This window comes from Heterodontus francisci, unplaced genomic scaffold, assembly GCF_036365525.1.
Source record: "Heterodontus francisci isolate sHetFra1 unplaced genomic scaffold, sHetFra1.hap1 HAP1_SCAFFOLD_1031, whole genome shotgun sequence".
Lineage (NCBI taxonomy): Eukaryota > Metazoa > Chordata > Chondrichthyes > Heterodontiformes > Heterodontidae > Heterodontus > Heterodontus francisci.
Window position 1 is genome coordinate 83008 of NW_027141416.1, and position 11966 is coordinate 94973.

Below are 11966 nucleotides of genomic sequence, written 5' to 3' on the forward strand. Positions count from 1 at the left end.
GTTTTTAAATCTCACCTGCTGTTTCTTCAAGTTTGTTTTGTCTGTAACAGAGCTCTAAACAAAAATCCTTTTTATTTTTCTGGTTAACCAGTGTGTATGTGTGTGTGTGTGAGTGTGAAGGGCTAAGATAAAAAGGGGACTTTAATATTTCAATCTGTGTGTTTATGCTTTACGTCATTACCATTCGACTTGTTTTATAATAAACTGCTAATTTGTTTATTAAAGAAACCTGGTTGGTGTGTTTTATTCTGGGATAAAAATAGAGTCGATAATTGACCATATCAGTAAGTGAGAAAATTTAAATATATATGTTGTGACCCGTGGAGAAGTGGAATTAGAATAAAGAGTGCACTCCTCCTGCCTCAGTCATCACAACCTGTACAACAGGAGCTGCTTTCCAAGAGACTCTTTATACAAAGTGTTATCTTTACAATTCATTTTCCAATGTAGCCTCTCAGATGGTGGGGCTGGAAAAGGAAAGAGATGGGGTGGGGTTGGACAGAAACAAAAGAAAGACTTGCATTTATATAGCTCCTATCACAACCTCAGGATTCCTAGAATCTCACAGCCAATGAAGTACTTTTGAAAAGTCATCACAGTATCACAGTTATAATATAGGAAATGCAGCAGCCAATGTTGAACGTGTATGTGGGACAGTCCATGGGTTCTGAACCCCTTTACATTGGTACATTCTGATCTTTATATCACTGCATTATTCACAGTGAATATTTGGAACAGACTCCATGGAATGTCAGTGAGAAGTCACATCTGTAAATAAACAGTTTTGAAATATTTCTCCTGGTTTATCTGACACACTGATTTGATTGGATTGTGATATCACTCAATATTCCTGGGACATACAAACCACAAGCAGCACCCCCTCTACATCTCACTCTTTCCTTCTATTCCTTTCTCCCTCATGTGTTTATCCAGCTTTCCCTTAAATGTATCTTTACTATTCGATACAACAATTCGTGTGGTAGCGAGTTCCACATTCTCGCCACTCTCTGATAAAGAAGTTTCTCCTGAATTCCCGATTGGGTTTGTTAGTGAGGATATTAATGTACTTCCATTATACATTCCATTACTGAGTGTCTTTTTCCACTCATTAACCATGGATGTAACGTTCAGCGGGTATCACAGGACTGGTAGATATAGTTTTCCTGATACAGACAGTCTTCCATTTTAGCCAAGTGTGAAACTACCCCCCCAATAGAGAGCAAAGTGAATTATTGTTGAACAGTTAGTGGCCTGCAGACCAAACCCAGAAACATCATTTAATGCTTTGCTTTACCATAGTAAACATACTTCAGTAATGAATCAGAACTGCAAGAACAACAATGAGCTCGCTCATTAATGCATACCAAGTGATTGAGGTTCTGGAGTATCAGTCTGAACTCTCTGTTCCCACAAATTGGGGCTCGGATTGTAAATAGGTGAACTATTATTGGATGGTATTGTCTCAACAGCTGCTTCCTTCAATGTTCAATTTGACTTCTCCATCTAGAAATCCTCGTGATGACCTTGGGTTCTTTGCAATTGGTGGATTGACAGGTTCTGATCCAGGACTACCTTATTCAGTTAACTGCTGGGCACTTGTTTGATGTTATCTTGGTCTTAACCTCATTATCCCCTTATATTTATGGCCCCTAGTTCTGGTCTCGCCCACAAGTGGAATCACCTCTTTGTCCACCCTATTAACAGCTGTCATTATTTTTAAAGACCACTTTCAGATAATCATCCCCCCCATCCCCCAACCCTGAGCTTTCTCTTTTCGAGACGAAACAGTCCCAGCCTGTTCAACCTATTTCCTCAGTTCTGGTATTATCCTTGTGAAGTTATTTTTGCACATTCTCCAATGCCTGCATAGCCTTTTAATAATATGGAGACCAGAACTGTTCTTTCACGTGCTTGATTTTAATTGCTCCACTAAGTGCCGGCTATTAAGAACAGAGGACCATAGGAACAGGAGTAGGCCATTCAGCCCATCAAGCCTGCTCTACCATTCAATACGATCATGGCTGATAATCTATCTCAATGCCACTTTCTTGCGCTATCCCCATATCCCTTGATGTTATTAGTCTCCAGAAATCTATGGATTTCTGTCTTGAACATGCTCAATGATTGAGCTTCCACAGCCCTCTGGGGTAGAGAATTCCACAGATTCACCACCCTCTGAGTAAAGAAATTCCTCCTCATCTCCGTCTTAAATGGCCTGCCCCTAATTCTGTGTCCCCTGGTTCTAGACTCACCAGCCAGAGGAAACATCCTATCCACATCCACCCTCTAAGAATGTTGTAAGTTTCAATGAGATCACCTCTCATTCTTCCAAACTCGAGAGAATACAGGCCCAGTTTCCCCAGTCTCTCCTCAAAAGACAATCCCACCATCCCAGGAATTAGTCTGCTGAACTTCCGTTGCACTCCCTCTATGGCAAGTATATCCTTCCTTAGATAAGGAGACCAAAACTGTACACAATACTCCAGGTGTGGTCTCACCAAGGCACTATATAATTGCAGCAAGACATCTTTACTCCATTACTCAAATCCCCTTGTGATAAAGACCAACATACCAATTGCCTTCCTAATTGATTGTTGCACCTGCAGACTAGCTTTTAGTGACTCATGAACAAGGACACCCAGGTCCCTTCAGACATCAACACTTCCCAACCTCTCTCCATTTAAGAAATACTCTGCATTTTCTACCAAAGTGGATCACTTCACACTTATTCACATTATATTCCATCTGCCATGTTCTTGTCCATTCACTTAGCCTGTCCAAGTCCACTTGAAGCCTCCTTGCATCCTCCTCATAATTTACATTCCCACCTAGGTTTGTGCCATCAGCAAATTTGGAAATATTACAGTGGCAGTGGCAGTACCCGAGACACTACACGTGTAGTGTCTCCCACCCACCCTCCTCCTCTAACCAAAAAAAAAGGACTCTGGTGTGTTGATAAGGTAAGCTTTTTATTTAAAAAGTTCAGTCCGTCGGATTGCTAAGCGAACAAGTTTTGAGTTTTTTTTTTTCGTTTGGTTTTTCAGTAGATTTATTGGGAATCTAGAATAGTGGGAATGGAGGTAAAGGCAGTTGTATGTTCCTCCTGCAGAATGTGGGAGGTAGGGGTCGCCAAGAGTGTCCCTGCTGACTGCATCTGTGGGAAGTGCACCCAACTCCAGCTCCTCGCAGACCGCGTTAGGGAACTGGAGCTGGAGCTGGATGAACTTCGGATCATTCGGGAGGCGGAGGGGATTATTGACAGGAGTTATAGGGAGGCAGTCACACCTCAGGTAAAAGAAGTAGGTAGATGGGTTACCGTCAGGGGAAGGAAAGGGAACCAGCAGGCAGTGCAGGGATCCCCTGTGGCCGTTTCCCTCAACAACAGGTATACCGTTTTGGATACTGTTGGGGGGGACGACTTACCAGGGGTAAGCAATGGGGTGCAGGTCTCTGGCACACAGTCTGCCCCTGTTGCTCAGAAGGGAAAAGGGAAGAGGAGCAGAGCATTAATCATTGGGGACTCCATAGTTAGGGGAACAGATAGGAGGTTCTGTGGGAACGAGAGAGACTCACGGTTGGTGTGTTGCCTCCCAGGTGCCAGGGTACGTGATGTCTCCGATCGTGTTTTTGGGATCCTTAAGGGGGAGGGGGAGCACCCCCAAGTCGTGGTCCACATAGGCACCAACGACATAGGTAGGAAGAGAGATGGGGATTTAAGGCAGAAATTCAGGGAGCTAGGGTGGAAGCTTAGAGCGAGAACAAGCAGAGTTGTTATCTCTGGGTTGTTGCCCGTGCCACGTGCTAGCGAAGAGAGGAATAGGGAGAGAGAGGAGTTGAACACGTGGCTGCAGGGATGGTGTAGGAGGGAGGGTTTTGGTTTCCTGGATAATTGGGGCTCTTTCTGGGGTTGGTGGGACCTCTACAAACAGGATGGTCTTCACCTGAACCAGAGGGGTACCAATATCCTGGGGGGGAGATTTGTTAGTGCTCTTCGGGGGGGTTTAAACTAAATCAGCAGGGGAATGGGAACCTAAATTGTAGTTCCAGAGTACAGGCTGTTGAGAGTAGTGAGGTCAGGGATAAGGTTACAAGGACGCAAGAGAGAACTGGCAAGCAAGAACTTGGTTTAAAGTGTGTCTACTTCAACGCCAGGAGCATCCGGAATAAGGTGGGTGAGCTTGCAGCATGGGTTGGTACCTGGGATCCTGATGTTGTGGCCATTTCAGAGACATGGGTAGAGCAGGGGCAGGAATGGATGTTGCAGGTTCCGGGATTTAGATGTTTCAGTAAGAACAGAGAAGAGGGTAAAAGAGGGGGGGTGGTGTGGCATTGTTAATCAAGGAAAGTATTACAGCGGCAGAAAGGACGTTTGAGGACTCGTCTACTGAGGTAGTATGGGCCGAGGTTAGAAACAGGAGAGGTGAGGTCACCCTGTTGGGAGTCTTTTATAGACCTCCGAATAGTTCCAGAGATGTAGAGGAAAGGATAGCAAAGATGATTCTCGACAGGAGCGAGAGTAACAGGGTAGTTGTTATGGGGGACTTTAACTTTCCAAATATTGACTGGAAATACTATAGTTCGAGTACTTTAGATGGGTCAGTTTTTGTCCAGTGTGTGCAGGAGGGTTTTCTGACACAGGATGTAGACAGGCCAACCAGGGGCGATGCCACATTGGATTTGGTACTGGGTAATGAACCTGGCCAGGTATTAGATTTAGATGTAGGTGAGCACTTTGGTGATAGTGATCACAATTCGGTTAGGTTTACCTTAGCGATGGGCAGGGACAGGTATATACCACAGGGCAAGAATTATAGCTGGGGGAAAGGAAATTATGATGCGATTAGGCAAGATTTAGGATGTGTAGGATGGGGAAGGAAACTGCAGGGGATGGGAACAATCGAAATGTGGAGCTTATTCAGGGAGCAGCTACTGCGTGTCCTTGATAAGTATGTACCTGTCAGGCAGGGAGGAAGTTGTCGAGCGAGGGAGCCGTGGTTTACTCAAGAAGTTGAAGCGCTTGTCAAGAGGAAGAGGGCGGCTTATGTTAGGATGAGACGTGAAGGCTCAGTTAGGGCGCTTGAGAGTTACAAGCTAGCCAGGAAGGATCTAAAGGGAGGGCTAAGAAGAGCAAGGAGAGGACACGAGAAGTCATTGGCGGATAGGATCAGGGAAAACCCTAAGGCTTTCTATAGGTATATCAGGAATAAAAGAATGACTAGAGTTAGATTAGGGCCAATCAAGGATAGTAGTGGGAAGTTGTGTGCGGAATCAGAGGAGATAGGGGAAGCGTTAAATGAATATTTTTCGTCAGTATTTACAGTAGAGAAAGAAAATGTTGCCGAGAAGATTACTGAGATACAGCCTACTAGGCTAGATGGGATTGAGATTCACAAGGAGGAGGTGTTAGCAATTTTGGAAAGAGTGAAAATAGATAAGTCCCCTGGGCCAGATGGGATTTATCCTAGGATTCTCTGGGAAGCCAGGGAGGAGATTGCAGAGCCGTTGTTGTTGATCTTTATGTCGTCATTGTCGACAGGAGTAGTGCCGGAGGACTGGAGGATAGCAAATGTTGTCCCCTTGTTCAAGAAGGGGAGTAGAGACAGCACTGGTAATTATAGACCTGTGAGCCTTACTTCGGTTGTGGGTAAAATGTTGGAAAAGGTTATAAGAGACAGGATTTATAATCCTCTTGAAAAGAATAAGTTCATTTGCGATAGTCAGCACGGTTTTGTGAAGGGTAGGTCGTGCCTCACAAACCTTATTGAGTTTTTCGAGAAGGTGACCAAACAGGTGGATGAGGGTAAAGCCGTGGATGTGGTGTATATGGATTTCAGTAAGGCGTTTGATAAGGTTCCCCACGGTAGGCTATTGCAGAAAATACGGAAGTATGGGGTTGAAGGTGATTTAGAGGTTTGGATCAGAAATTGGCTAGCTGAAAGAAGACAGAGGGTGGTGGTTGATGGCAAATGTTCATCCTGGAGTTTAGTTACTAGTGGTGTACCGCAAGGTTCTGTTTTGGGGCCACTGCTGTTTGTCATTTTTATAAACGACCTGGATGAGGGTGTAGAAGGGTGGGTTAGTAAATTTGCGGATGACACGAAGGTCGGTGGAGTTGTGGATAGTGTCGAAGGGTGTTGTAGGGTACAGAGGGACATAGATAGGCTGCAGAGCTGGGCTGAGAGATGGCAAATGGAGTTTAATGCGGAGAAGTGTGAGGTGATTCACTTTGGAAGGAGTAACAGGAATGCAGAGTACTGGGCTAATGGGAAGATTCTTGGTAGTGTAGATGAACAGAGAGATCTTGGTGTCCAGGTACATAAATCCCTGAAAGTTGCTACCCAGGTTAATAGGGCTGTTAAGAAGGCATATGGTGTGTTAGCTTTTATTAGTAGGGGGATTGAGTTTCGGAGCCACGAGGTCATGATGCAGCTGTACAAAACTCTGGTGAGGCCGCACCTGGAGTATTGCGTGCAGTTCTGGTCACCGCATTATAGGAAGGATGTGGAAGCTATGGAAAGGGTGCAGAGGAGATTTACTAGGATGTTGCCTGGTATGGAAGGAAGGTCTTAGGAGGAAAGGCTGAGGGACTTGGGGTTGTTTTCGTTAGAGAGAAGGAGGAGGAGAGGTGACTTAATAGAGACATATAAGATAATCAGAGGGTTAGATAGGGTGGATAGTGAGAGTCTTTTTCCTCGGATGAGGATGGCAAACACGAGGGGACATAGCTTTATGTTGAGGGGTGATAGATATAGGACAGATGTCAGAGGTAGTTTCTTTACGCAGAGAGTAGTAGGGGCGTGGAACGCCCTGCCTGCAACAGTAGTAGACTCGCCAACTTTAAGGGCATTTAAGTGGTCATTGGATAGACATATGGATGAAAATGGAATAGTGTAGGTCAGATGGTTTCACAGGTCGGCGCAACATCGAGGGCCGAAGGGCCTGTACTGCGCTGTAATGTTCTAATTCTAAAAAAAAAAAAATTCTAATTTGGTCCCTACTCAATCTCTTATAGGCACTCTATAATGGAAGTACATTAATATATTCACTAACAAATCCAATCGGGAATTCAGGAGAAAATTCTTTACCCAGAGAATGGTGAGAATGTGGAACTCTACCACACAGATTGTAGTATCGAGGACATACAAACATACGATCTAGGAGCAGAAGGAGGCCATTCGGCCCCTCTAGCCTGCTCCACCATTCAATAAGATCATGGCTGATCTGTTTCTGTCTGGAATTCCATCCTTCCATCTACCCCCGATAATCTTTGATTCCCTTGCCGAACAAGAATCTATCTACCTTCGCCTTAAAAATATTCAATGACCCCGCCTCCACCACCTTCTGAGGCAAAGAGTTCCAAAGTCGCACAACCCTCAGAGAAAAAATTTCTTCTCTTATCTGTCCTAAAAGGGCGACCCCTCATTTTAAAACAGTGCCCCCTAGTTCTGGACTCACCCACAAGAGGAAACATCCTTTCCACATTCACCCTTTCAAGACTGTTCAGGATCTTATAAACTTCAATCAAGTCTCCCCTCACTCTTCTAAACTCCAGTGAATACAAGCCCAGTCTTTCCTCGTAAGACAACCCACTCATTCCAGGTATCAATCCAGTAAACGTCCTCAGAACCGCCTCCAACGCACTTACATTCTTCCTTAAATAAGGAGACCAAAATTGCCCACAGTATTCGAGATGTGGTCTCACCAATGCCCTGTCTAACTGAAGCATAACATCCTTACTTTTATTTTCAATTCCTCTCATAATAAAGGATAACATTCCATTAGCCGCCTTTATTACTTGCTGTACCTGCAAACTAACTTTTAGTGACTCCTGCACTGGAACACCGAGATCCCTCTGCACCTCAGAATTCTGCAGTCATTCTCCGTTTAAGAAATACTCTGCTTTTTTATTCTTCCTGTCAAAGTGAACAACTTCACATTTTCCCACGTTATACTCCATCTGCCAGATTTTTGCCCACTTACTCAACCTATCTAGATCGGTCTGCAACCTCCTTATGTCCACTTCACAACATACTTTCCTACCTATCTTTGTGTCATCTGCAAATGTAGCTACCATGCCATCGCTCCCCTCATCTAAGTCATTGATATAAATTGTAAGAAGTTGAGGCCCCAGCACAGACCCCCGCGGGACTCCACTCGTCACATCCTGCCAATCAGAAAAGGACCCATTTATGCATGCTCTCTATTTTCTGCCAGCCAGTCAATCTTCTATCCATGCTGATATGTTACTCCCTACACCATGAGCTCCTACTTTGCGCAATAACCTTTTATGTGGCAGCTTGTCAAATGCCTTCTGGAAATCCAAGTGCAGTACGTCAACAGCCTCCCCTTTATCCACAGCACATGTCACTCCTTCAAAGAACTGGCCCCGGGTCATCAGCACCACAGTAAGTGGATCACTGGATCACTGGCCCCGGGTCATCAGCACCACAGTAAGTGGATCACTGGCCCCGGGTCATCAGCACCACAGTCAGTGGATCACTGGATCACTGGCCCCGGGTCATCAGCACCACAGTAAGTGGATCACTGGCCCCGGGTCATCAGCACCACAGTCAGTGGATCACTGGATCACTGGCCCTGGGTCATCAGCACCACAGTAAGTGGATCACTGGCCCCGGGTCATCAGCACCACAGTCAGTGGATCACTGGATCACTGGCCCCGGGTCATCAGCACCACAGTAAGTGGATCGCTGGCCTCAGGTCATCAGCACCACCATAGGTGGATCACTGGATCACAGGCTTCTGATCATCGGCACCACAGTAAGTGGATCACTGATCCAGGACATCAGTCCCACAGTAAGTGGATCACTGGCCTCAGGTCATCAGCACCACCATAGGTGGATCACTGGATCACAGGCTTCTGATCATCGGCGCCACAGTAAGTGGATCACTGACCCAGGTAATCAGTCCCACAGTAAGTGGATCACTGGCCTCAGGACATCACCAAAGTGAATGGATCACTGGATCACAGGCTTCTGATCATCGGCACCACAGTAAATGGATCACTGGCCTCAGGTCATCGGCACCACAGTAAGTGGATCACTGTATCACCAGCCCCATGTCATCGCCATAGTAAGTGGATCACTGGATAACTGGTCCCAGGTCACCAGCATCACAGTAAGTGGATCACTGGATCATTGGTACCAGGTTATTAGCACCACAGTGAGTAGATCACTGGATCGCTGGTACCAGCTCATCAGACTCACAGTAAGTGGATCACTGCATCCTGGCCCCAGGTCATTAGCGCCACAGTAAGTGGATCACTGGATCGCTGGTACCAGCTCATCAGACCCACAGTAAGTGGATCACTGGCCTCAGGTCATCAGCCCTACAGTAAGTGGATCACTGGATCACTGGCCTCAGGTAATCGGCACCACAATAAGTGGATCACTGGATCACCAGCCCCATGTCATTGCCATAGTAAGTGGATCACTGGATAACTGGCCCCATGTCACCAGCATCACAGTGAGTGGATCACTGGATCGCTGGTACCCGCTCATCAGACCCACAGTAAGTGGATCACTGGATCGCTGGTACCAGCTCATCAGACCCACAGTAAGTGGATCACTGGCCTCAGGTCATCGGCACCACAGTAAGTGGATCACTGGATCACCAGCCCCATGTCATCGCCATAGTAAGTGGATCACTGGATAACTGGTCCCAGGTCACCAGCATCACAGTAAGTGGATCACTGGCCCCATGTCACCAGCACCACAGTGAGTGGATCACTGGATCATTGGTACCAGGTCACCAGCATCACAGTAAGTGGATCACTGGATCACTGGTACCAGCTCATCAGACCCACAGTAAGTGGATCACTGGCCTCAGGTCATCAGCCCCACAGTAAGTGGATCACTGGATCACTGGCCTCAGGTCATCAGCACCACAGTAAGTGGATCACTGGATCACCAGCCCCATGTCATCGCCATAGTAAGTGGATCACTGGATAACTGGCCCCATGTCACCAGCGCCACAGTGAGTGGATCACTGGATCACTGGCCCCAGGTCATTAGCACCACAGTACGTGGATCACTGGATCGCTGGTACCAGCTCATCAGACCCACAGTAAGTGGATCACTGGCCTCAGGTCATCGGCACCACAGTAAGTGGATCACTGGATCACCAGCCCCATGTCATCGCCATAGTAAGTGGATCACTGGATAACTGGTCCCAGGTCACCAACATCACAGTAAGTGGATCACTGGCCCCATGTCACCAGCACCACAGTGAGTGGATCACTGGATCATTGGTACCAGGTCACCAGCATCACAGTAAGTGGATCACTGGATCGCTGGTACCAGCTCATCAGACCCACAGTAAGTGGATCACTGTATCACTGGCCCCAGGTCATTAGCGCCACAGTAAGTGGATCACTGGATCGCTGGTACCAGCTCATCAGACCCACAGTAAGTGGATCACTGGCCTCAGGTCATCAGCCCTACAGTAAGTGGATCACTGGATCACTGGCCTCAGGTCATCGGCACCACGGTAAGTGGATCACTGGATCACCAGCCCCATGTCATCGCCATAGTAAGTGGATCACTGGATAACTGGCCCCATGTCACCAGCACCACAGTGAGTGGATCACTGGATCGCTGGTACCAGCTCAGCAGACCCACAGTAAGTGGATCCCTGGATCGCTGGTACCAGTTCATCAGACCCACAGTAAGTGGATCACTGGATAACTGGCCCCAGGTCATTAGCCCCACAGTAAGTGGATCACTGGATCGCTGGTACCAGCTCATCAGACCCACAGTAAGTGGATCACTGGATCGCTGGTACCAGCTCATCAGACCCACAGTAAGTGGATCACTGGATCACTGGCCTCAGGTCATCAGCACCACAGTAAGTGGATTACTGGATCGCTGGTACCAGCTCATCAGGCCCACAGTAAGTGGATCACTGGATCGCTGGTACCAGCTCATCAGACCCACAGTAAGTGGATCACTGGCCTCAGGTCATTAGCCCCACAGTAAGTGGATCACTGGATCATTGGCCCCAGGTCATCAGCCCCACAGTAAGTGGATCACTGGATCGCTGGTACCAGCTCATCAGACCCACAGTAAGTGGATCACTGGATCACTGGCCTCAGGTCATCAGCACCACCATAAGTGGATCACTGGATCGCTGGTACCAGCTCATCGGGCCCATAGTAAGTGGATCACTGGATCACTGGCCTCAGGTCATCAGCACCACCATAAGTGGATCACTGGATCATTGGCCCCAGGTCATCGGCCCCACAGTAAGTGGATCACTAGATCGCTGGCCTCAGGTCATCAGCACCACAGTAAGTGGATCACTGGATCACTGTCTCAGGTTGTCAGCGCCACAGTAAGTGGATCACTGGATCACTGGCCTCAGGTCATCAGCGCCACAGTAAGTGGATCACTGGATCACTGGCCTCAGGTCATCAGCACCACAGTAAGTGGATCACTGGATCACCAGCCCCATGTCATCGCCATAGTAAGTGGATCACTGGATAACTGGCCCCATGACACCAGCGCCACAGTGAGTGGATCACTGGATCACTGGCCCCAGGTCATTAGCACCACAGTAAGTGGATCACTGGATCGCTGGTACCAGCTCATCAGACCCACAGTAAGTGGATCACTGGCCTCAGGTCATCAGCCCTACAGTAAGTGGATCACTGGATCACTGGCCTCAGGTCATCGGCACCACAGTAAGTGGATCACTGGATCACCAGCCCCATGTCATCGCCATAGTAAGTGGATCACTGGATAACTGGCCCCATGTCACCAGCACCACAGTGAGTGGATCACTGGATCGCTGGTACCAGCTCAGCAGACCCACAGTAAGTGGATCCCTGGATCGCTGGTACCAGTTCATCAGACCCACAGTAAGTGGATCACTGGATAACTGGCCCCATGTCACCAGCACCACAGTGAGTGGATCACTGGATCACTGGCCTCAGGTCATCAGCACCACAG